Here is a 25,820-nt window from a genome sequence, read left to right as displayed (position 1 = left end):
AGACAGGTGCAGACTCCTCCCAAGTAGATTTCTCCCTCCCCTACACTCCAATTTCATTAACCTTTTTGAATCTCTGTTACGGCTGCACTTCCTACGCCTCTCCAAATGCTCTTCGTCATCAGATGAGGAAGAGGATGTGGAATCCCTGTTGTGGACTGTGTGTCTCCGTCTGCAAACATTTAAACAAACAAGTGAAAAAAATTGAAGTACAGACTAAGTGATATCAAAATTTAAATGAATTGTATCTCAGAATTTACTTTGAGATCTATTAAGTTTCCACATCAGTGTACTCCTTATGAATCTGATTTCAAAGTACACTACATGATTTTCCTTATGACAGCAAAATTCAATTTTTTTTAGGAAGGGAAAATGTTTAACTAATTTGCAAATAAATTTCATGAACAAATGACGCATTTTGTCCAATCTCTCTCTCTCACACACAAATAGAGTTTCACTTAGCATTATGTACCCACTCCGTGAAACATAAACCTTTTTAACTGATTTAAAAATCTGGCTTCAGAAACCCTTCCTTCCATAACTGTCTGCTTTCAGGGATGCTAAACAAAGTTCTCATATCTAGCAAGAGACAGCGTTCTCCATGCTTCAGCTGCTTACAGGACCCAAACCCCCTTTGTCATTACTCTTGCCATTTATCATCTATAATTTCATTTAGTATTTTTCTTGTTTAATGATAGTTTCATACAGAAACATTAACTGATTGCAAAGAGAAACCAGAATCAGTATTTGAGTGATTAAAAAAAATTCCACTAGAACTTCCATACAGGCTCTCCCTCTAACTAAATTATCTTCAGTTTTAAGAAAATAATTGGTCTCCTTCAAGACTGAAGAGTCTAAAATTTTCAGAGTGAGATTCTGGCTTCAATTCCAGAACAAAAGAATTTCAGTTATACAATCTCAGCCACGACCTCCATAATCACCTCATCAGTGACCACAAATACTGCATTTAAAAAAAAAATCTAACGGCTAATAAAACGTATAGTCTCCCCCCCAAGATTTGTTTTCTTTATACCCTCAGACTACCACAGCAATAATCATACTACTAATCTGTAACTACCACCAATTCAAAACCCTTGCCCCTTGAAAGCATTATTCAGTAAGGGGCCTGACAGCATTCTTGATAAATAAGAACTATCACTAACCATACACCAACCTGTTAGTTCTTTTGCAGCAAGAGCCTTGTGACTGAGCACTTCTAAATGAGTATCTCTGTCTGACAGGTGAAGACCGGCCCGAAAGATAGTTCTTACGTTGCCTTGGTTCTGTTGAAAGCAAAGAATTTAGAATAATGTTACAAACAAGTTTAAGAGAAAGCAGGATAGTGAAAGAGGCAGAAAATGTGATGTGTTTCACTGATCTCTCATTTCAGGGGAAGTTTCAAGTGATTGGGGGCGGGGTGTGTGTATTTATTTTTTTTAAATCAGCGCACAGTAGAAGTGAAAAAACACGCACCTACTTTTTAAGGAGAACTGAAAACCACAAGAGTAAGGTTATCAATTCTGTTTAATTACCATTCTCTCAAGGATACATAGGTCATTTTTTACTGAAAAACAACAGGAAGCATGCCAAATGGCAAAGAAATACAATGTGCACAGGATACATACATTTAATAAAATCTAACTGCAGAATGAAGGTAATAAATTTAAATAGGAGTTGAGTGTGTGTATACATTTTCATTAAAAGAGTAGCTCGCTTATATGCAAGAAATTAGCTCTTAAGAGAAACTGTGCATATAACCTACTTTCCAGTGGAGCTTGATAGCGCTCAACAGTTTTCCTCTGTCGAAAGTCATAACGCTTTCGAGTGTCTTCGCTTTCTTCTGATGAAACTACTGTAAATCGACATAACGTTAAACTGTTTAAGTACCGTTGTAAATGATACTAAATTCAAAATGCACTGCACAGATGCCTATAGGTTTTACTATTACCTTCATGTTAATGACACAATAGATCTGAAAACGTGCAAAACCTTAAGACCAATTTATGCAAGACACATTCCAGAAATTACAATACACAGAGGAACATACATATAGATATTGTTCTGTCCTCACTGAAACTGCTGGGTGACGTCTCATCAGTCTTAGTAACAACAATACTGTCATCTTGCTTAGCTAAGATGCAGCTCCTGTGAAAACCACTATTTCAGAAAGTAATTCCTTGTTATTTTGAGAAAGTGTTTCACAGAAATGTTTTTAATACTCTACAGTGCTAAGACTAAGCATGGTAATCTAGCTGCCAAACCCTAGCTCAGCCACAGATTACATGAGCAATAATGGGCAAGCCACAGGTGTGAACCTCCCCAGTCAGAAAACAATGTCAAATGCATACAGTTTATGCCACTAGCTTCTGTAAAGTAACTTGAAGTTTCTTCATGAAAGACAATATGAATGCAAAAGACAGCGTATAATTGTCTAGCAGGTTCTTAATAATACCCTCTCACATTAATAGCTGGACACCAGGTGAGGAATGTACATGCTCTGTTCACCTACCTGCTCACTAAAATTAAGTAAAATTTTATTCCTTGGAAAGCACTACCCATTTTTTTCTTCCCCCCAAAAGGTCTCACTGCTTTCTGAATGCAAGATAAATTACACAAGATATATAGACAGCACATGGAAAACTGAAAAATTATTTTGGCACCACTACCATCCCAAGTCCTTGGTACTCCAACGCTCCTGTCACAAAGGCATGAATTTCTCTGCTTTTCTGCTCCTCTAGTCCTTCCCCTTGCTCCACTCATCTTCTTTACACCACCACTGACACGCTTTCCTTTCCCCACTCCTTCCTGGCATGATTTTAATTATAGAAGTATATTTTAGTTTTTTCCTAATTTGAAATTCCAGAGTTTTCACTTTGATCACAAATGAATTGCCCCATACTCTTTCTTTCTCATTCAACATACGATTTATAATTACTTTCTACAAGTCTCTCCTGCCCAGCACCCCTACATCCACACACTTGAACCAAGCCATATAGAGGAGGTCTGATCACCAAGGTGCACACCTGGGAGCCACGGGTTCAATCATGAACAGGCCACGGACTGTTCTCTGAACAAGATCACCCCAGTGCTCATTAACACCTGGACATCTAGCTTGAACCTTTTTGTAGGTCTCCATTGCCAGTGGTCAAGTCTTACACAGGCTGTGTAACATGTCCAAGATACTGCCCTCACTGCGTATTGCATAAATCATCTCTTATTCAAGCTCTGATGGTCTGATGGTCAGACAGGTGATCAGGCGCAGGGCACAGTCAGACAAGCGTACTGACCAGCCAACTATTTACACGTGACTGGCCCTTTTTATACCCTTGCCCCTCTACTTGCCCACTCTTGTTCCTCCCAGAATCACCTAAACCCCACCCTTGTCCCGCCTTTGGTTCCTGCCCTAAAGATCCCATAAGTCCTGGGTGAACTGCTTTTCCCCTGCATCCCACAGTATGTCCCACCCCTAGGCAGTAACCCCTTAGTCGGAAAGGTGATCTGGAGAGCTGCCCCCGATGACTCATCCAGATGGGTTTCACCCCTGGACGCTGGGGCGGATGGGGCGGATGGCTCCGCTGAGACAGCCCTGGGAGGGGCCCAGACAAGGTGGCTCTTCCTCCTTGACTGGAGTCCTTGGTTTGGGTCCCTGCCTGCCGTCGTGCACCCCTGTGCTCCTCTGGGCTTGTGCAGATAGGACTTTGATGGGCTGATGGCTACTCCTGGGAGTAGCCCGGCGGGGTATTATTTGGGCTTCCCCTCCTGCCACTGTCTCTCTGAGCTCCTTTGTGGGTGTGCAGAGGAGGTCTACCGCAAAACCTAACACCCATCGGCTCAACTACCGCCACATTCTTTTCTGTCCTTGAGTACAGTCTCGACCCATTCTGTTCCATCCAGAAAGCTCCTACAAGGATCGTTGGACTGACTGCCTTAATCACAACTATCATTCTCCTTAAAACCTTAACGTTTTTCCCCCTCACTTCAAACATAAAGTTAATATGGCCTTTTACCATTTAACCTGATTCCTCGTGTTATTTCCCGCTGAGTACTGGGATGACAGGTCCTAATTACAGGACCAGACAGCAGCTTTCACTGACTACCTGCTGAACACAAAAATGAACAACACTATCTTCTCCCCTGCTGATCTTCATCCTCCGGAGGAGCTTTCCATACACACCGGGCAGCGTCCCTTACTTCCTGAAAACTCTTGCCGTGCTGCTCAAAACCGTGAAAACTGTCATGCTGCTGCTGTTGCATGATCACTCTTTCTCATTCTGAGTAATAACGTCCATTTCTTGTATACCCACCTGTTTTTTTCTCTGAATATCTGTTCTGAGCTCTCTGCAGTACTGCCCTGAAGTCCGTGACTTGTAGTGTCAACAGCAATATAGATTTTTTTAATAGATGAAAAATACCGAGTAGTTCAGCTCATTTCAGTTGTTTAAGACAAGGCTTTTGGCTACAGCGTAGTAAAGAAAATTTAAAACAGAACTAATCTACAGTGCCACCTTGATTATCAGCTATTTCTTCAGCAGCTCTTTGGATTTCTTTCTCTCCTTGGGAGTACATATCGAGGTTTTCCTAATTAAAAGAAACGAGAAAGATCAGTGACAAATATGCAGAAAACCTGACATAGGCATATTGCCTGCCTACAGAGTAATATTATCAAGGCACTCCAGAGACAGAAAAGATTAAATCAAGGTACTGGAAGAGAGAACTGGAACATCATTCTGGCATCCAGAATTAGTAACAAGAATTTCTGCTCTAAAATAGAGTTTAGTACATGTGATAGTTAAATACTTATCCAGATACAAAACTGAGGGTATCTGTTAATTACGGGTTAATAATCCAAGAGTGTGGCAGAGCCCAGGAAAAAGCAATCCCTAGCAGACAAAATAAAATTTGTGCGGGCATTTGAGAGATGATATACAAAGTACTATGGACAATTCCGGTTTCATTAAAAAAAAGGATTTCAGATCTAAACAAAAAAACCTCTGAAAGCCGGCTATGAAGATGTTTAAAAAATGAAGTGCTTGTCATTCAACAAGACAGGAGAAGAACTTAATTTAATAGAGCAAAACTAAGACAGAGGAAATATGATTGCTGTATATAATTTTAACGTAAGTTCCTCTAAGGACAGAGGACTATTTAAGCTCACAGGCAAGGCTGGCACAAGAACACACATAGATAAAGCAGGCATCAATGAATTCAGCTTTCAGTAAGATCTGAAGTGAAAACCCAAGCCCTGAAACAGCTGTTTGTAAACAGTGTCCATTCAAAAATCATACGGCAATTCAGAAAGCATAGTATAAGACATGTATTTCAGCATATCACTGCTCTTTCGTGTCTTCCGAAGAAGGTATTTTCTTCACCCTTAGAGCGTATCTGTAGCATGATCATACCAGTAAGATGTTAAATTATAATTAGAGAGCAAAAACAAATGTTATTTTAGACTACGCTATTCTTTGGAAGAACTTATTTCAGCTCAATTAAAATTACAACTACGTAATTCCCCTACGTGAAATACACTACTTATACAAAAATAGTAAAATAAATTAGTATCTACTTCTTCTGCATTGTGGAACACCCCAAGGTCTTCCATCATTCGCCGCCTACGCATTTTCTCCGTGTCATCCATTTTTTGCAAGACTGCTTCTGCAGTACTAAGATAAAAAGTTAACATGTAAGAGCAAAGACAGGCAAGAACAAAAACACCCATTTAAAACAGTACACATAATCAATATGATATTTTAATACAGTATTCATAAAGCAAGAATCATTGACAGACAAGTTTTTAAACACTACTTAAAAATTAGATCAAATGTTCAAGGTTTTTATAGATTTAAGAACAAGTGTTTGAGATTTGCAAAAATACACTGTTTTCAGGTTTGTTTTCCCTCTCAGTGAGCACAGTAAAAAAAATCCATTTAAGCAAGAGAAAAATAAGAATTCTAAAGATCATAGTAAGACAACAGAAAGAAATTATGGCAGTTTTTAATAGCACTTAAGTTGTTCTGCATGATAGCATTAAGTAATTTTCAGCTCACAGCCTTCCTCAGACAACAGGCTGCTTGTTCTTCTCTTAACTGTAATCTAAGTTTTGTGCTGGTTTTCCATGACTAGACATGCTGGAAAAAACATCCCACTGCTGTTACACTTGGCAAACCTTTCCGAAAACAATGTCCATTTGGGCTTCACAAAGAGAATTAAGCCATGGACAGACAGGCAGAAACACTGGGACTACTTCACTTTGGCTTTATCCAACTTTCCTCAGTATCTTAACTCAACCAAGCATTATAAGAACATTCATAAGCATGGAAGAAAAGTTAATTAAAAATGAAGGCAGTTCTGATGCTAAGAAAATTCATTTAGAGGGCAAGTTAAATCTACTGAAAGTCACAACGTAAAGTGATCTTCTTGGTTCACAAGACAACACATAAACCCACCGAGCCCATACATAAAAGATGCTCTCGTATGAAGACCTCTCTGCAACTGGCAATCCCAAAACAGAGACACCAGTGGCAAATTTCAACATTGGCTGTGCCCAAATTCTTTACACATGAAACACCTTCCAAATACATCCTCCCGCACATGCTCTCAGACCTGGAAGTCTTAAGCAGCCACAAGCACCTATTTCCAAAAAACAGGTTAAACAGTTTTGCTGCCAAGTACAAAGGCCCACACCTTACACAAATCAATGTATTAACAATAATTACAGGACATACCAGTGCAGGCAGAGGAAGAGGAGGAGACCCTACCTGATCAACGACCACGGAATGTTAGCGGAGGTTGCCAGTAACAACCCAGAAGTTCCAAGCTGCACCACCCTGGTGGAACTCTACTATGGAAGGCACCTGCAGCCCAGCAGTTGTCACACGGATGTACCGTATACGTAAGAGCACGTAGGGAAGTCTCAGCCTGAGCACTGAATACATTTAGCTCTTGCTGCCAGGAATAACAATACCTTTTTCTGTTGTCAAAAGAAGGAGAAAGTCCCTAGCCAATATGATGCCATAGCAGAAAGGCTTGCTAGTAAGGCTCATTTTAGTAGCTTTGTAAGATCATGAAAAAAACCCACTTACTTTGTTATAAGTTTGTCGAACAAAACAGATTGATTTGTAATGGTGTAACGACTTTGTTGACGTCTGCAGCTTCAGCGGACCTCCAAATCCCCGTTTTCTTCATGGACTTGTTGTGCAGCTTTTGCATCAGCTCTGGTCTTCAGTGTTCTGGTGACTACAATGCATTAATGTATAAAATATTTTGAGACAGAAAATACGTTAGTCCCTTTATTTCACCGTTGCTCTAGTAAAATGTAAAAAAATCTGCAGTGGCTTGATTTTTTCTTTAAATACTGAATTGGAAGTTATTGTCATCACCACAGCATTCAACTTAAATTAATTATGTTTACCTACCTAAAAGCATGACTTGTATAGCAATTTTTTAATAGACTGGGAAGCCAATCTGATGAAAACAAACACGCAACTTTTGTTCCATGCAGGAAGCAAGTTCATTCCAGTTACTTCTTTCTGGAAAAGTGAAAACAACAAATACCTCTCTCTAAGGTGTTTTTACTCCATCCATGTCAAATTGTATCGAATAGTTTTTTTAAAAAATTATTTATGTGGGAAGTCTCTTCTTAAGATGCGTGGTTTTAGTCCATTGTTTAAGCATGCATCACTCATTTTCTGCATCCTGACACAAAAGCTCTAGAAGATAAGAAACGTCTCAAGATAAACTCCCAAATAGCAAAGAACTCAAAGGCTTGCCTGCTTTAAAAACTATCTGCCCAGTATTTACCACACAGCATCCTTTGCCACGGGTCTGTTACTTGCACTATCATTAAAACAGTTAAGAGAGGTCAGTGAGGAAGTAGTGCACAATTAGAACTTGAATTACTACACACAAAGCGCATTTCAGGCCCCTTCCTGCGTTCAGCCCATCCATGGCTGGCAGGACGCTGCCTGGAAATAACGCATTTTCCCAGCTGCCAGCAAGCAGCCTCACAGCACCAAGCCTGCTTGTGTACTCAGCACAGTGATTCAGTTCCAAGGTGAATCACTGAACTTCAGTGACACCTTCCCCACATCAGCGGGTTTGTGCGCCTCATGACTGAATTACTTTTTAACTCAAATATTACCTCCTATTTGCAAGAACGATTTTCAATTAATTTGTGTCCTGCAGACTCCAGAAAATCCGTGTCACAAAGAAACCTGAGCTAAGGAACAGATTCTCAGGCACTAGTGCCTAAGAGCAGGCTGGAATTCACGCTGTGTTCTCCCCAAGCCTGACAGGAATTAATAGCATATCCTCCTATTCTCACCTACCTCTTTTCGTAAAACTCATAGGAAATTCACTATCTTTTCACTATCTATTTTCACAACTTCAGCTGCTTTGGGTTGATGCGTTCAGCAGTTTTTGTGGCCAAGTTAAATAGATGGTGTGACCAAACGCAATCCTTCTCAGAAACCAGAGTAAAAAGGAATCCTAGGGAGTTACCACTACTTACCTTCTTTATATTCTTCCTTTTTTTTGGTCTGACTTTGGCTTTGCCAACCGCCTACATTAAGAAAGAGAACAGAGGAGAGAAAGAAGAAAAGAATGATTGTATTAGAATATTGTATAGAAGTCTTGTATTGTACTGTTCCCCATCAAGACTAGGGAACCTGACCAAGTTTGTAATCCAGTGCTCCACATCATGCAAAGAAAAGCCTGTGGACCACACTGAGGATTCAGATCCCAAGTCTGCTGCGTACCATATGCAGACAGTTCGGTAAGGACGCAACTTTCCTAACCGGCTAATCTTGAAGTCTCAATAGTGCAAATAACATCTCAGTAACCAAAGCGGAGGAGAGATCTCAAAGGAGTTGGGAAAAGATGCACGTTTTTTATACAAGCAGAAGACTTTTACTAAGAAGAGTGATTCTGGTTCTAAGACACTGACACTGACATTAACATAATCATACTCCCCCGCAGATTTTTAGCTGTAGATTTATCATGATGTGACTCATTGTGCATGCTTTCACTTTTCCTTTTAATTCTATGAATTGAACAGAGATTGGACATCTAGAAATACAATACCTCGTAAAGCGTCTTCGATTGACATTTTCACTTAATATTTCCTTGCTTTTGTCAAAGCTAGAGTCTGAACAGGGCGGCATGTTTTTTCTCATTGATTTCAAACAGTGTCCACTGAAGCATTCAATTTTGCCAGAGGAAAATTCCTAGGGGAAGAAGGAAATAAGAACATATTAACCTGAACCATGTATGTTGAGCTAAGAAGGGAATTCTCCCTCCTTTAGGCAAGTTTATTCTGTAAGTCTTATGACTTGATAGTGGTGCAACTCATGGCAGGTAAGCCTTGAACCACTTCGGCACCAAGAAGTAGCCCTCAGAAAAAAACCCAACCAACCAGCTTTCAAAGCTAAAGCTCCTCTCCGCCACACTTTTCTTATGGACAACTTGAGCTTAATAGCCTTTGAAAAAATTATTGCGGCAAAACCTTTCAGATAAACTTAGTGTTTCATGAAAAAAACCCCACCTTTTATTTCAACATTGGTTCAGAGAAGCAGCCAAGCTTGACCTTGCATGTCCTGGGATTAAAATCTAGTTAGGAGAGTTTTTCTCCTCTCTCCGTTCCATTTGTGACTGCATTTGGAGGGATATTAAAAGATTTCCTTCAGGAGGATGGCATTTATCCACAGGAAGCCAAAGGGAATTCAAGATACACTTCTTTTATTACTGTTGATCTTGTTCACATTGGTATTTCTGCAAGGAGGATGAGTACTATCACTTCTACTATGTGAGGAAAGCTGTGATGACCATGAGAGGTGGCTTGTTCAATTTACAACCCAAGGTTTCATTAGGAATACCCCAAACTACATCTCACGCTGAAAAAGGCAGAAAAACGACCAGATTCTTCTACTTCTTGACACTAACTTTACCAAGAGGTACTTCCATTAGTAGTTGATGGAGATGGTGACAGAGGCGTGAAGAATGTCACTACAGGAGGGCAGTGATGCATGCGTAAGGCCCATGCAGGGCCATGCAATGAGAGCTGTGGCCACCTGCTGCTGAGGGCTCAGCCCTGAGCCACAGAGCTGGGCAATCCTGTAACTGTCTGACGGTCTTCTCCTCAGTCAACCTTGAACAAGTCATCCCCACCGTTCACCTGACAACTTCTCCTGATAAGACAGACCTTTTGCACGAGGAGGATTTCCACCACCTTTCCTTCATGGCTCGTTTTAAGGAGCACCTCCCTTCCAGCAGTCCTCTGGGCTGGTGGAGCAAGGCCTCATGAGACGCCTCCCGTAACTGGCTTTTGAATTGGGGCATCTGAGATGAAACCCCTGAAGACATTTTCTGCTTCTCAGATCCAGCACAGATGGATGTAACAAGACCTAAAGCTTAACAAGAGGCAGTCGGATATGTCAGAGTCACCCTTAACATTTTTCCTCTCAAAGGTTTAAGAAAGAAATCATAACAGAAAGCCTTTCAACTATTTTTCAATTTGTCAGAGCCCTAGGTTTATTTGAAGAAGGCAGGGCTTTGTGCACACTCACACACAGGAGCATATAAAGACTTAAACCAATACGTTCAGCGTTCATCACTGACACAACTAGAAAAAAAAAGCCTAGACCAAGAAATAACGATGTTCTCTTACCTGCAAACACACTCAATAGTATTCCTACAGCTGGTATGACTATGGCTTATCTATCATCCTATAAAATCTGTAGGCACGCCTGGGAACTACCTAGAATGTTAGGTGACGTGATTAAAGGCTAATCTGCACAAACAAAAAGCAGCGAAGCACTGGCGGGCAGAGGCACCCCGGTAACTCAGCGCGGGGGGAACAGCCGGGCCCCACTCCTCACAAGGCCATCGGTCAGCCCAAGGCCTGGCTCCAGGGTGAGGGACCCCCCAGGGGCGTGGGCAGGAGAGGCCTCAGGGGTCACCTCACCTTGTAACAGGTTCTGGGTGTTCACTTCCAGCAAAAGCTGGAAGTTATTGTCATTTCTGCCCTGTTTTCATGAGAACTCTATTTCAGGAATATGACAATTGACAAGTAAAGGAAGAGGTCATGTGTCAGTGGGGATGAATTTTTGCGGAGACTTTAATCTGTGTTAGTTGTGGTGTAAGTTGTGAAAAATCACGACCACTAAATACTACAACTGTATTTTGACATAGAATGTTTATTTTCCATAAAAATCTGAAATTGAGCATCACATAAAATATTGCGATTAAATATTACATAATATAATTAACAGACATTGAACTGAAGTCTACATGCAGTGCTTGCGCAGTATTTTGCTTCTGTTTCTGACTGCCCATTTTATATTTTATTATTGCCTATGACATTATTCATCTACTCATTTATGCGTTCTAAAAGCAGAATCAGTATGATGATCTAAAGGAGTGAAATATTCAGCTAAGGTAAGATACTGGTGGCTTAGGCAAAAATAATTTGAATCGGTGAGAAGTGTAAAATAAAAATTTGCGTGTGTGAGCACTGGAAGTAATATGAGCAGATGCAGTGCAGCTTACACAATGCACGTAACTATTGTGGCTCTGTCTTACGAAGAGGTAAATTCTATCACATTAAGACTAATTTGATTATCTTGTGTTTTTAGAACAAATTATCTTGTGTTTTTAGAACAAATAGTGCATCCTGGCTTTTGTTGAAATGATTGCAGGAGTATACTTGACATTTACTTTCTGTATTGTAGTTTTATTTGTATGCTTTATAAACGTATTTCACCGGAAACCCCATTCTTGTATAGCTCTCTTGTCCAAGGAATATCGGAATGTGCAGGCTGATGCATGAAGTACAGAGGTTCAGCTATAATTTCTGGATTAAATCCTTCATTCACCAGATGCATTTTCTGATGCTTGGAAGTTGCAGTGATTTGCATAACATCCTAACAAAGAAGTAATTCAAGTAAAATGCAATGTTCCATTTCAGCCTGTGTCAGTGAAAATTGGATGCAATTACTGACTAAAATGAATCATACCATTTTACTATGGAATGTCTTCAGTTAGACAGAATGATCTGATTCACAGGTACAGTGAAATCTCAGTCTAAATGCAGCATTTATTTCTTACTCATTTCTCTATCAAAGCCACATGCGAGCTTGGAAGTTTCTGTTTCAAAATAAGAATTTTCTTTAACTTTCATTGGTGCAGCTGATCACAAAATCTCTAGTTCATGGGACACTTGGCAATGCTCTGCAGAGAGCTGGCTGATTTTATGGTACTGGCTCTCCTCTCATTTCCAGCTGTTAAACTTCATTTAAGACATTAAATACAAATACGCTAAACGCCTTCCTGTGTTATTTTTCTGTGTAAGCATTTGCTGTACAGCAATGACTCAAATGCCAATTCATGAACAAGTTGGTCTACACACGATAGTCAGTGTACGAGAGCAGAAGTGGTATATAAAATAATCTCATTTGAAAGGTGGCTTACATTAAGGGAAAAGCTCAAAACACACTGTTCTCAAGCACTGTTATTACTTGTACGGTGTTTTCAATGTAGCCAACATTTTCTTTCACTTCTCTTGCTGAAACAGGCCACTTTTCAGTTCTTGTTTTTCTGTCTTGATCTGTAACGTGATCTGTAACATGCCTGATTTCCTCTTCACACTGCTACTCCATTTCCACAGCTCCCAGATCATTTAGTCTTTGGCTTCTGAGCTGAGACTGCTAATAAGTTTGCCAGCTCCTTCTCTCTTTTGGCAGCACTTAGGACAGGATCCACGCTTAGACCACCAAGTCATTTCACACAGGCACCGAATAGCTGCCAGATGGTAATAATGTTCAGTCATTACCAGGTGGGATTGCTCCAAACTGAATAGCTAGCATGAATTTGTCTTGGTAATTATTTAAAAAGTTGTAATGATAAGATTAAAAGTTCAATAAACACAGGTACTAAATATTTTAAATGTGTATTATGAATACAGATTGCTGAGATTTTCTGTTTAAATGATCCCTTGATGGTATTTTAATAAAGTCAGATTTTTCTACATGGAAAGACGAGTTTTGGAAAAAAAAAAAACCAAAACCAAAAAAACCCTAAAAACCTCAAACCAAACCAGAGCACAAATAATGCAAAACTGAAATCACTCCCTGCATGCTCTTAGAAACCTCTTCCTAATATCCTTCTGCAAACAAGAAATAAAGCTAGCAAAAGTCAAGTGAAAAACCTACTATCTCAGAGCCTCGGAGTACACTGGTTCTATGCATCATTGTCCCTGGGCCCCTGCTCTTCTTCTAGAGTCAAGTCAGGGAGGTTGAGAAGAACAACTCTCAGCCTGTCTGGTTTTCACAAAATCAGTCAACCATGGTTGCAAGTTATATTGGAAAGAGCCTACATATGGACTGCTGAAAAATTTTCAAGATTGATTTGATCTTAAATCCAATTTTGCAGGAGAATTTCATATTTTTGTTTGTCACTCTTGATTAGGATGAACTCTTTCTCAAGACACATCTGTTTTTTTCAGAAGGGACTGAATTATCTGTCCACTCAGAAAATTGTGAGTTCAGCATTCATCCTATTATCCTCCCCTAAGATGTTTTTTAAAGTAACGATATGTTTTTTGTAATTTTGAGGGTTTTTTCTAAGATTGTTTTTATCTGCTTTAATAAGAATTTACACATGTGTAGATGTTCATCAGTTAGTACTGATAGTATCTTTGGTAGTAAGCTAGCTAAAAAAAGCTTTAGTCAGAGAACACATAAATGCAAACAGGTTTAATCAGTTCCAGATATATAGACCCTAGAGCTCCATATAGATTTTCTCCATCTAATGGAACCATAAAGACAAGTCTGTTCCAAAGGTTTTTCCGAGAAGAGGGCACTGCTGTCCTGAGGCACCGTAGATAACCTATGCTAACTGCATTTGAAGATACATTTACTTAGTACAGTAACCTATTAGTGAAAAAATAGCTTTCCTCAATTCTTTAAACTATCTAAAAATTACACTTCTCTCTAAATGTATACTCTCTCTGTGTGCTTTCTCCGTTAGGTTCCCATCTTGTTCGCAGTCAAATTTGTGCCTTTCAGGCAATTTGTCAGTATTTAGGGAGAGGCAAAACTGCCGAATGCCTCTCGGCATCCCCTAACAGCACAAAACGGTCTGCTCAAACTTTCAGAAGATGTAATGTGGGGCCCTTTCCTGCTCTTTGCAGATGATGCTCTCCTGTCCTGTTGCAGAAGGTCGTCCTGTGGGGAGTACACGAGGGGTGTATTCCTTGCACTTTTAAGGTGCCTTTTCCCATCCCTTTTGTGTTTTGGTTCGGCAGCAGCAGTCTTGGGATCAGTTGCTGTAGCCCAGCATGCCTGCCCATGCTGTTCCCTAAGAAACAAAGCACTGAAATGGCTTTTAAAACAGTCCAGGTGTATACTTAGCATACCAAAAACCAGCATCTGGGCAAGACTCTAAGGACAGGACAGGAGGACATACCTGAAAAAACACCTGGTTGCTAGCTCTCTACAAATAACCCCCCTTATCAGAATCAAAAGGGGAGGCTCCGTAGTTCTTCCTTTCCTTCCCTTTAATATAAAGAATCCAATTCTGTAGGTGTTACTCAAATATGTGACTCAAAAAGCTCCAACACAGATTTAGTTGACCTTCTTCTGAAGGTTAGTTAAAGCTTCCGCAATGCATTTGTACCTTCTGACACTAAAAATCAAGCCTGACTGCCGAGATGCCTATGTGAATGCCCTTTTAGACTTTTGGTACAGGATACAAATATGATTCTAAGTTAAACCTGCAGAACATACGCAGTGGTATGAGCAATACGCAGACCTCAAGTCATGTTATGGTGGATCTGTGTAACGATTGGCATCTGTTCTAAGCTTCAAAAACTAGGCATGTATCTTAGATATTGTTTGCAGACCGTAGAAGGTGATAAAAATGAGAAAATGACACAAGTCTATTGGTAGACATAATATTTGAGTTACTCACCAAACGGAGATACTTGCCAAACAACAGAATGTTACAGCATTCTCAAGTTAATGAAAATTCACTAGAAGGCAAAGATTGCCTAATTCAGTGCATCCACTGATGCCGAGAAGCACTCATGTGGTACAAGGGAAGAGTGAGCTTCAGAATATGCTGAGAAACTGCACCACACTGAGTAAATGCTAAGCAGGCAGATAGAGCTCTTAGATGAGTGATGATAGCGGCTTTTGGGAAACCTGTCAATGGGAGAAAAGCAAATAATTATAAATGTACTGCTTGCATTAATAATTTTGCTGCAAACAGAATTATGTTTGGAAGGTAGAGGGAGAATTGTCTTTTCTTCTGAGTCTTTGTCTGTCCCCTCCTTTAGTCTTTACCTCATGAGTACATCTCCTTAGTCTCTCAGCTTCTTTAGTCTTTCTGCCTGTAAGGCTATTAAATCCTCTCATCTGCTGTGTCTGTGGGAGAAAGTCCATACCCTTCACAGGCGAGTGCAGACCGACCGCGCACACAGTGTTCCCTCGCCACAAAGCGAGAATGGGAAAGCTTCTGAAGAGCCACTGTGCTGCTCGGCTGCTATTTGCAATAGGAAAAACTTTTACAAAGTTGATTGGCTTGACAAGAGGAAGGATTCCCCTTTGCTTCCCAGGGAAGTAAGGTGAAGCTTCATTATTCAGGTCAGTCTCAGGGGAACACTTTTCTCCCAAGGCCCAAGCACTTGTACTGCCCATATTTCTTTTTAGTATAGACCTGTGAAATTCTGTCACTATGGAATCTGAGCAGCTGTTAGAGACTGACTTTATTGGCCTTATGTTTAAGAAATAAAGTTCAGCCATGGAATAGCTATGTGAAAGGTCACTAACTGGAATTACGCCCTTGTTATGCCAAGACAAAAATGGTTTAAAGTGTACTATGCTTTTAACTAAATGAATTTCTCCCTATCTTGGCTTAAAAATTCAAGTTCTGTCTTTTTGTGCGCCTGTTTTGTTGCTAAATTTATACCAGCTAAATTTTCAGAGAGCTGCAGTTGTACTTTGTTAGCACACATCCGCACCTGTACTTCCCGATGTGAAGATACACGAAGCAGTGTTTCTTGTGTTACTGAAAACTTTACGGTGAGATGGAACGGGGTGATCTGGCACCTTGTCTAATTTGTCTGGCGTAGTGTGAAGATGCTGGAAAGGAGAGCTAGTGCTCATCAGCCAGACAGCAACATTATTTTCCAAGAGATGAAAAAGAAAGTCTTTCTCTGTTGATCCCAAACAATCTGCCAAGTTAAAGAATTTATATGCTTATTATTAAAATAAGAACAACTACAGACCCGATAAGCTGCATTGGAATGATAGACACTACTGCTGCGTACAGTGAACCTGCGTACAGCAGAACTAACCCATCTATTCGACAGTGGGGAAAAAAAAATCATGGTTTAATCTCCCTCTATTTATCTTGTGGATTTAATTGTAGTAAGTAAAACTCCCTGTTCTAAAACAGACAAAAGACTAAAGCAGGCTACATGAAAGAGTTTTGGTCTTCAGAGTTGTTTCAGGATTAATTTAGGTTGGCCCTTTTCACACTTGAATGTGCACAGGAAGGCCCACCAATTCCTTGTTTCAGAATTGTTTGAGCGAGGTACTGTCTATGGGGCAGAAACATTAAATACAAGCCAAAGAGAGGAGATGAAAGGAAAAACGTAGAATATATAGATGGAGAAGAAAAGGAGGGAATATTAGGAAAGAGTGACTCCTAAGAAAGAGTATGCGTCTCTCTGAGTGAGACTACAGGCACACAGTCAGCTGCAGTCCAGAAGCCATACTGCCATGACCTCCCCTATGCCTGGAATGACAAGCTTGATACCTGCTTTTGGCTCCAGTATCCTGGCGGTACCACCTCGCTTGCTTCTGATTACTGGACTTCAGGATTCTCCAAAACATTCACAAAGGCTACGTGCCCAGGAATTTATAACACACTCCATAAGAAGGAGCTGCTCAGGACAGCGAAGCATTTTCTTAAATCTAGACAAACTCAAGGCACGCTGGAGAAAATAATTATTCATATACTGATGAATAACTTGGGATTTAGCTGTAAATGCATACAACTCAGTTGTTCCCCATCTTACCCAGTGCATGCTTAATTGGCAGTCTCAGCAAAGCCTTTGTATTCTTCTTACAGTATCGACTAACGGTCCAGTTTTGGCATGGTTTGGTTTGGTTTTTTTTTGCCAAGGCCCTCTGTCAAAGTAAGAGGTAACTGCTTGCAATGTGACTGTGTTACTTCTCCTTTGCGTTCTTTTCACCAGGTTTCACAAAGGGGCATTTTGCTGCACGTGTATCCAGATTTGTATCTCTGCGTGGTCAGAAATAAACTTACTTGTTCCAATGAGTCGGTAGACTCTGGTGTACTTTCCCTGAAGGCAGGGAGGCAGGGGAAGTCCTGGAGAGAGAAAGAACACATGAAGCATTCAGTCAGTTAAAGAGCAGGTAAGACTCTCCAGAAATGTTCTGCAGTCCCAGGGAAATGTAAACAGCCCTGTGTGTGTTGGCCCCGACGTCAAGTTCATGTCCTACTTCTCTGAGGTACCTGAGATGTCCCTGAGATACCTGAGGTACATAGCCTTTAGGTAATTGCCCATGTAGTTAGTATTACAACGAGCCTAGAAGTGCGTACAAGACCAAGGATCTCTCATGCAGACTTTGAATAGTGATCCATCAGGCTGCCCAAATGTCCACTGTGGGAAAAAAATATTTTCAGGGCAGAGCTAGCCTTTTAATAACCTTTTAATAGCCTTAGTGTTTTGAACAGGTGCTACATAACCTCTGCTCTGAAATTTGGAAAATTTGCAAATTGCAAGTTGCAAAATTTGCAAAATTGCAATTGAATTCAAGAAAATTGGTCACCAAACTCCCTGGCTTTGGTTTGTCGGGGTTTTTTGGTGCTATACAGTCAGAAAGTGGGGAAACCCGGAGTTTTGTTTACTTACTCTCTCTGCTTTGCTCCTCTTTGTTTCTTTTCAGCTTTTCCTCTGCAGTCACAAGGATCAAAAACATTTCCTCGTAATGTAAACTGAGATTCTTAAGCATCTCTGGGTGTTCAGAGCCTGAGCTTGAAGTAAAACACAAAAGGCTAAGACAGTAGTCAGCGGCATCGAAATGCACAATTAACTATCTTCCAGTATTTAGGCAACCACAGGACTAATGACAAACAGGAAGGCTTTCCAAACACAGTGAGCCCAAACATTCACTAAGAATTCAAGTGAAGATTCTGTTTTCCAAGTCATCTGCCAGCTTTTTCAGTTACACAACATGCTACCCTTGCTAAAAGCAATCTAATCAGCAGGCAGCAAAAGTTCCATTTTGGAGCTCACCCTACTGTTTCGTTAATAGGAATAGGTTAAGAAGTTTATCTGATTGAGGCAGAGAGGCACAGAAGACAGCTTCAGAGAAGTGTAAGGCAAGCAAAGAAAGGAATGAATCTAATCTGACTTCAGCTACATACAGTGGACGTTGTTCTGTGTAAGTACTGAGAAATTACCTATAAAAGACATGAGAACATTATAATTTAGCTAAGTGTATAACCAGTGCTTTTTCCAGCATCTGAATGATAAGTAAACAGATATTTTCTTACCAACTTTTTGATTTTGTATTTTGATTAGTGTCCTGTATTCGGTTAGATCCTTTCTGCCCCTGTGCATCACTCATAGGAAGGTTGCGTGGGTACTCTGAACATACTCATTTTATCCAAGCAGATGCTCTCCTGAAGCTCCACACCCGTAGTGTTTCACTGGTGACTGCATGCCCACACATACAGCTGAAGCCTCCTTTCTGTCTCCTGGATGTCCCAGGTCTCCTGTTCTGTAGTTCCTCAGCTTTGCAGCTATCTTCAAGCATCTGACTGAAAGGGAATCGGACGTTGCACCTTAGAACGCAGTGTGTTTGCTGGCTGTATGGAGAGTGAATTGTTAAAAGCGAAAGTAGTCAATTATGCTCTGTTAGTTTATATGCTTAAGAGGACCATAAGCAGCAAGGCAGGGCGTTGTACCAAAGGAAAGGACTACTCTGTTGAAACGACTGTTTCAGTGTAATGGAAGAAGTGTAGTGATGTTGCTGTGTACTCCTAACTACAATACATTCAGTATACAGCAAATGTTTCCATAGCATTTCTCTCACATTGTCGTATGTTCTCTGCAGTAGGTACAAAGGCCTCATTAGGTGGAAGAGTATTTTCTGACAAACACATTTTTTAAGCTTAGTCATACAAACCTCGGAGGACAGTCTTGTTACAGACTGTCAATGCTGAAAAAGGACACTATACTATATGCCACTGGCTGCCTAATGGGTTGAAGAAGTAGGCAATACTACATGAATACAGGAAGGCATATACACTCTTGGCTAACAACTTAAATCACACGGACTAAGCCTTTCATTTCTAAAAGTCAAAATCACAAGCTGAACAGCTTTTGAAAAAGGTTGCTAAATACACATGGGTGTGCTGCATTCCTGTTTGTGTACTATTTAATTTTTCTAAGAAGTATCTTCTATCACTGTATGAATGTTCTCTGAGGCATAATGATGGTGTTCGGATTTTAGAAAAGCTGTAGGCCATTACTTTTTTCCCTACAATTCATTTTACTGAATAATTAACAGATTACATTATGTCACCTGATTAGAATATATTAATTAGGCTTAGAGACTTTGTTCCGTTCACATACTAAATATTTCATTTCATTTGCTGTGTTTGGAGGACATAATTCTGGGCCGGTTGTATGGTACATTGGCACATTATGGAAGGATTGGACTCTCACCCTGACTGGAGGAAAAGATTAAAGAAGCTGTAAAGGAGACCACATGACTATGGAGTAGGTTGTCTGAAACCATGAATGGCCTGTCAGAGAGCAAGAAAAACAGGAAGCAAATGGCTAGGAGGGAGGGTCAGGCAGAGGAACGGTTTGGTTTATTTCTAATAATGGAAGTAGAGATGTGCGATTTTGCTGTTGCTGTTCCCTTGTGAAGAATGTATTTTAAAGGTGGGTTTTTCTGTCCTTGAAGGCAAGGACAACACTGGGAAGTACGCACAAAGTGAGGTCAAGAAGACTGAACAGTCTCTGCTGAAATAAAAACAACAGGATCAGCAGAAGAGAGAGAAAACATTTATCCTAGCGCGTAATATGGTTACGGGTCTTTCCTAGCAGTCCTAGATTTCAGTCCATTTCCTTAGTAGCAGAAACTGCACCTGTGTCATACATCCTGGTATGTGTCCTGAGGAACTCCCTGTTCCTACTTGGTGATGCTAATATACAGGATTTCATTACGTCGGTATGTTAGAACATTTGTTTTATGTCTTGGTACACATACCAACTAATGAGCCCTCATGGGTTCATATGGAGCTATGGAAGTATTGCCAACCTGTATGAAAGATGGGAAAAGAGGAGTAGAAAGGTTGAATAAATTGCCCAGTATTACCTAATACGCCAGTAAGAGGGCCAAAATTGCAGCTCAACATGCTGTACTCTTTGCTCCAAGCAGCGCTACCTTGGGACCACCACTTTAAAAGAGTTCTGAAGTAACCATAAATTTGTATGTGAAAATATTGAGCTGAAGGAAATCGCCACTAGCAAAGGGAATCTGAGTCTGCCTGTAGTCAGTGGAGTTGTAGCTACCTAAGCCAATAAATAGAAACGGCAATGAGATGATGCTGAAGCATCTGCCCAGGCTGTTCTCTTGCTGATGCATGATTGTTTCTGCTGGTACATTGGAGAGTTTCGGATCTGAGTCCTTTATTACACTAATTAATTCCACATATTTTTGGTGCTTATGCATTTGAAATTTAAACAAGACTATCGCTTTCCCCTCTTTTTTATCCAGCATATGTGTATGTCTCTAGGAAGTGCTTGCAGCTTGGAATGGCTCTGATTTCCTGTTTTTGAGCAAAAGCATGAAGCAGTGGAAAGTCAGTAGTAAGTCAAACACAGTACAGAACTTACCTTCTCCTATCACCGCTGCTTTTGCTGCACGTGTGTTAACGCAGTGCAGGAGAGATCTAGGGTGGATGCTGAAGCTGAGAAAAGCCACCACACAGCCCAGCTTGGCCAGCCCGAAGCAGACGTAGCTGAAGTCAGGTCCATTACCCATCAGCAGGGCCACTGTGTCGCCTGTTTTCAGATTCCCAGAGTGTAGGAAGACCTGCGCTACCCTGCTGATCCTCCTGTCCACATCCTGGTAGGTGTTCACCTTCCCTTCGGAGATGAGGAACAGCTTGCGGGGAATCTTTCCCACTCTCTGCATGAAAAGGTCAATTATGGAGAGAATTCCACTGCTTGCCCACTTCTTTGCTCTTGCTTTTAAGCTCTTGCGCCTCAAGAAGTAGATCAGATCTTCCCAGAAAGATGGGAAAAAGGTCTTCAGAGACACAAGCAGCAACACTAGTCCTCCAGCAACTGTCAAAAGCCACGTGCATAGCCACGTGCAAAGCGACAGCCCCGTGCAAGCCCATATTATTTCCTGGGTGGGGGGGGAGGGAAATAATAGATTAGCTATTTCAGAGGTATAAAATACATTACTATAATTAATAACGAGTTTTAAGACAGAGACTGGGAGTTAATAAGCTAATTACAATTCCACCATTTAATTTGAGAACTTTTAAAAATACCATATTGGAGTTCACTAGAATACAAAGGCCCAGAACAATATAAAAAAGAAAAAGGCAGTAAAGAGTGAAAAAGGTTGTGCAATTTGTCAGGACAGAGGAGTTCATCCAGAGTAAAGAATGTGGCCAGGGTGACAGTAGAATGAAAAAGACACTGGCAATTAAAAACAAGTTGGAAGTTTAGAAATGTAAAAAGGATCCAAAACCCCAATGAAACAAAACGAATTCAGGAAGCAATTTGACACTTTTTTTTTTTTAAACTTGGAGTCATAATTTTGTCTAGATTGTTTTTTGTACCCTGGCAAATCCCAAAAAAGTTGGAAACAATCAGTTAATTCGTATGGTATCGTATGTGTATTATGGATGTATGCTAAGTATTGTGCATCTGTAAGATGCGCCCAACATGCTCTTCTTCGCTGCCTGCGTTGTTTTTGTGGTCCCATGGAATTTGAGACCATCATCTAATCCTCCACAGGTTTGAGCAGTCTGATGAACATGCACACATTTCAGGCAATACACTGTGTACCTTCTCAGATAGCCAGGTTTCACCTCAGGATTTTCTGGCATTTGCAATACATGGTGATTCATAACTTTGCATTATTTATCATCTTTTCAGTATTTAGAACAGCACCCTGAAGTCTCAAACAACATCATGCACAAGCACGTACTAAGATTTGGAAAAAAACCTTTCTAGCGTCAGTGTTATTAACTTTGTTAGCGTATTTCAGGCAACCAGTAATTGCCATCTTTTGAAACGGTCATCGAGGAGGACTTGTGAAGATCACACAAGATCCCTACAATCTGACGTGCATAACATCGACCGGTCTCCTTTTTGAAGTTTCAGCCATGATTACTACAAATACTTGAAACACCTTGTGTGACAATCTAGGATTCAGGAACACTTGAGCAGTTTGGGAGCCTTTTCTAAATGATGTGGCCTCCACTCTGCAGTTTAGAAATATTTTACTGACAAGCTGGACTTTTGGTATGTTCATCAAGCTTGCTTACATTTTTCACAACATTCCGTGACTATACTAACTTGTGGATTTTTTTGCCGCAGGCAGGGTCTTGTATGTACCATAAAGCATAGGTAAAGTTGTGTGGGTAAAAGAGCAGGTAAGACTCTCCAGAAATGTTCTGCAGTCCCAGGGAAATGTAAACAGCCCTGTGTGTGTTGGCCCCGACGTCAAGTTCATGTCCTACTTCTCTGAGGTATCTGAGATGTCCCTGAGATACCTGAGGTACATAGCCTTTAGGTAATTGCCCATGTAGTTAGTATTACAACGAGCCTAGAAGTGCGTACAAGACCAAGGATCTCTCATGCAGACTTTGAATAGTGATCCATCAGGCTGCCCAAATGTCTACTGTGGGAAAAAAAAAATATTTTCAGGGTAGAGCTAGCCTTTGAATAGCCTTTTAATAGCCTTAGTGTTTTGAACAGGTGCTACATAACCTCTGCTCTGAAATTTGGAAAATTTGCAAATTGCAAGTTGCAAAATTTGCAAAATTGCAATTGAATTCAAGAAAATTGGTCACCAAACTCCCTGGCTTTGGTTTGTCGGGGTTTCTTGGTGCTATACAGTCAGAAAGTGGGGAAACCCGGAGTTTTGTTTACTTACTCTCTCTGCTTTGCTCCTCTTTGTTTCTTTTCAGCTTTTCCTCGGCAGTCACAAGGATCAAAAACATTTCCTCGTAATGAAAACTGAGATTCTTAAGCATCTCTGGGTGTTCAGAGCTTGAGCTTGAAGTAAATCTTTTTACTTCCAAAAAAGTAGGTGCCCCCCAGGACCTCCAGGGCTGTTTCTGCTTTCCAGCCAGGCAGCCTGCCGCAGTGCTGGTGCCGGGGGTTGTCCCTCCCCAGGTGCAGGGCTTTGGGCTTCCCCGTGCTGCAGTTCTTGGGGCTGATGCCTTGGCAGGGTACGACCCCAGGTTGATGCAGAGAGCAGCACCATTGGTGACTCGGCGCAGGAGGAGGGTTTGGGTGCCGCCGTAGGGAGGCTGCCCCGGGCAGCGCAGGCTGGTAGGAGAGCGGAGCCCCGCGACGTGGGGCAGAGGGTGCGGTGAGGAGGAGGACGGGCCTGGGGTGATGAGCGATGGGGCACGGGCTGGCCCTGGAGACCCCCCAGCTGGAAACGTCTGTCCGGGGACCAGCTGCAGAGATGCAGGCCTGGAGCTGGGCCGCACTTGCCTGCGGGCAGTTTATTTGGATTGATAGATCTGGGGCCTTCTGATGGACTTGCAGGCCGGCTGGCGCCCCAGCTGCTGGCCCGGCCCTGGTTTCGGCAGCTCCTGGGGCCTGGTCCTAGTTGGGCCGGTGGGGTGGCCTCTTGGGTGGCTGGCAAGAGTCCGGGGAGCTGCCGGCCCTCCTCTTCGGGGCTCGCCGAGGCCCTCCAGGGGAGCGGTCCCTGCCCCGGCTGGGAGTGGAGGGACCTGCCCCAGCCTCACCCGCATCCTCCTGCGGCTCTTCCTGCTCCCCGTGGGTGGGAACGGGGGCGTCGGGGGGGCTGCTGGGACCCCCACGAAGAGCAGCGCTTGAGGTGCCGGGGCGCTCCTCTTCGCCGGCTCCCGCAGGGCTGCCGGAGGGGCCTGGGCCAGGGGCAGGAGACCCCCTTCGGGAGGCAGCAGGCCGAGGGGCAGCCGCAGGGCTGCCCTCCCGCTCCTCGACGGCATGGCCGTCCTCGAGGCCCAGCAGGCGGTGGGCCTCCCTGCTGCAGCGCTGCACGGCGACGTTGATCAGCTGCCGTACGAACGTCGCCGCGCGATCCTGGAGGCTGGCCTGCAGCAGCCGGACCAGGACCCCTTCGTCCAGCCCAAAGAAGCCCAGGACAGACAGGATGAGGTCCTCCAGCACAGCTGCCGTTGAAGGCTCCTCCTTAAAGATCAGCCCCAGCTGCTGTTGCAGCCAGGGCAGAAAGCGCTGGAGGAGAGCTGGGTGCTCGTCGAAGAGGGAGGCCCAGGTGTCGGGCTGGAGGCCGCTCACTGGAGGCCTGGGCCCCGACTCCACCGCCCGCGGCTGGGGTGTGACAGGGCGCGGGGGGCTCTGGGTGGCTGGCTGCCTGGGCGCTCCTCTTGCCTGGCGGGTCCCAGTCGACGCTGATGCCGACCCAGATGGTCTCAGGACGACCTCTTCAAAGTTATCGTCCGCCCGCACCGAGTGCACGATGGACTGCACTCTCCTCTTGCAGAGGGGGCACTCGGGCTTGCTCTGAGCCCACCGCAGGATGCACCCGTAACAGAATTGGTGGAGGCACGGCATCACGTAGGCAGCATCATCCCAGCTGTCCAGGCATACTGGACAGCGGTCGCCTACCTCCATGGCCATGCTCTCCACTCACTGCGGTGGGCGGGGGGAGCCGGGGGTGATGAACTGCTCCCTCCCTTTGGCGCTGCAGCAGCGGGTGTTGTGCTGGAAAAGGAAGAGAGGCCACGGTCATTGGGTGGCCCGGCGAGGGGTGGAAGAAATGCCCAGGTCCCTCAAGAAGGAAACCCTCCCAGCTCCCCAGGGTGAGGTTTCCCCACCCAGCTCACCGCTGCTGCTTCGAGCGCGCCTCCTGGGTGCCCCGGCTGCCTAAAGCTGGCAGGGCCGGGGATAATCTGCTGACGGCTCTGGGGTCGGGCACAGAGAGCTGCAAGCAACAGCTCCCCAGTCAGGACACCAGCTCCAAGGCCTCGCTCAGCACTCCAGCCTCACAAGCTGCTCAGCTGGAGTGTGGGCATGAGCCAGCTCAGTGGGACTCAGTGCCCGCATAGGAGCAGCGAGGGTCGCCTGGTCACCATCGCTAGGTGACACAGCCCATCCGTCGCTGACAACAGAACCCATCGCTCGGGGACTCGGTGACATCAGGGTTTTCTCCTCTCTTTCTGCCCTAGCTGGAGGGCACAAGGGTGATCCCCTTTGCTCAGCACCCACCAGGCCTCATGAGGGCACTACATCCCACGTGGGGTCCCGGAGACACGTTGACAGAGCAGAGAGGCTCAGGGGAGGCAAGGAGGGTCTGTGGGGCTGGGGCTGGTTCAGCATGGAGCAGAGGAGGCATCGGGGCACCTCACAGCACACCCCGGTGCCTATGGGGAAGGTATCAAGGGGATGGGGACAGGCTCTTCCCAGCACTGCCTGGTGGGAGGGTGAGAGACGGCGGCACCTCCTGAAACTAGAGAGGTTCAGGCTGGAGGTAAGGGATCAAAACCAAAATCCCTGTGAGGATCATGAAGCACTGGAGTGGGTT

At 43.0% G+C, this 25,820-nt stretch overlaps 1 pseudogene; it reads right to left on the bottom strand.

Annotated features, from left to right (window-relative positions):
* LOC132321603 (ATPase family AAA domain-containing protein 2-like) overlaps positions 1-9,167 on the bottom strand; it is a 175,768-nt pseudogene extending 166,601 nt beyond the window's left edge.
* Between the last annotated feature and the right edge of the window lie 16,653 nt (positions 9,168-25,820).

This window comes from Gavia stellata, unplaced genomic scaffold (assembly GCF_030936135.1).
Source record: "Gavia stellata isolate bGavSte3 unplaced genomic scaffold, bGavSte3.hap2 HAP2_SCAFFOLD_52, whole genome shotgun sequence".
In the NCBI taxonomy this organism is placed as follows: domain Eukaryota; kingdom Metazoa; phylum Chordata; class Aves; order Gaviiformes; family Gaviidae; genus Gavia; species Gavia stellata.
This window is presented reverse-complemented; position numbering and strand designations above follow the sequence as displayed.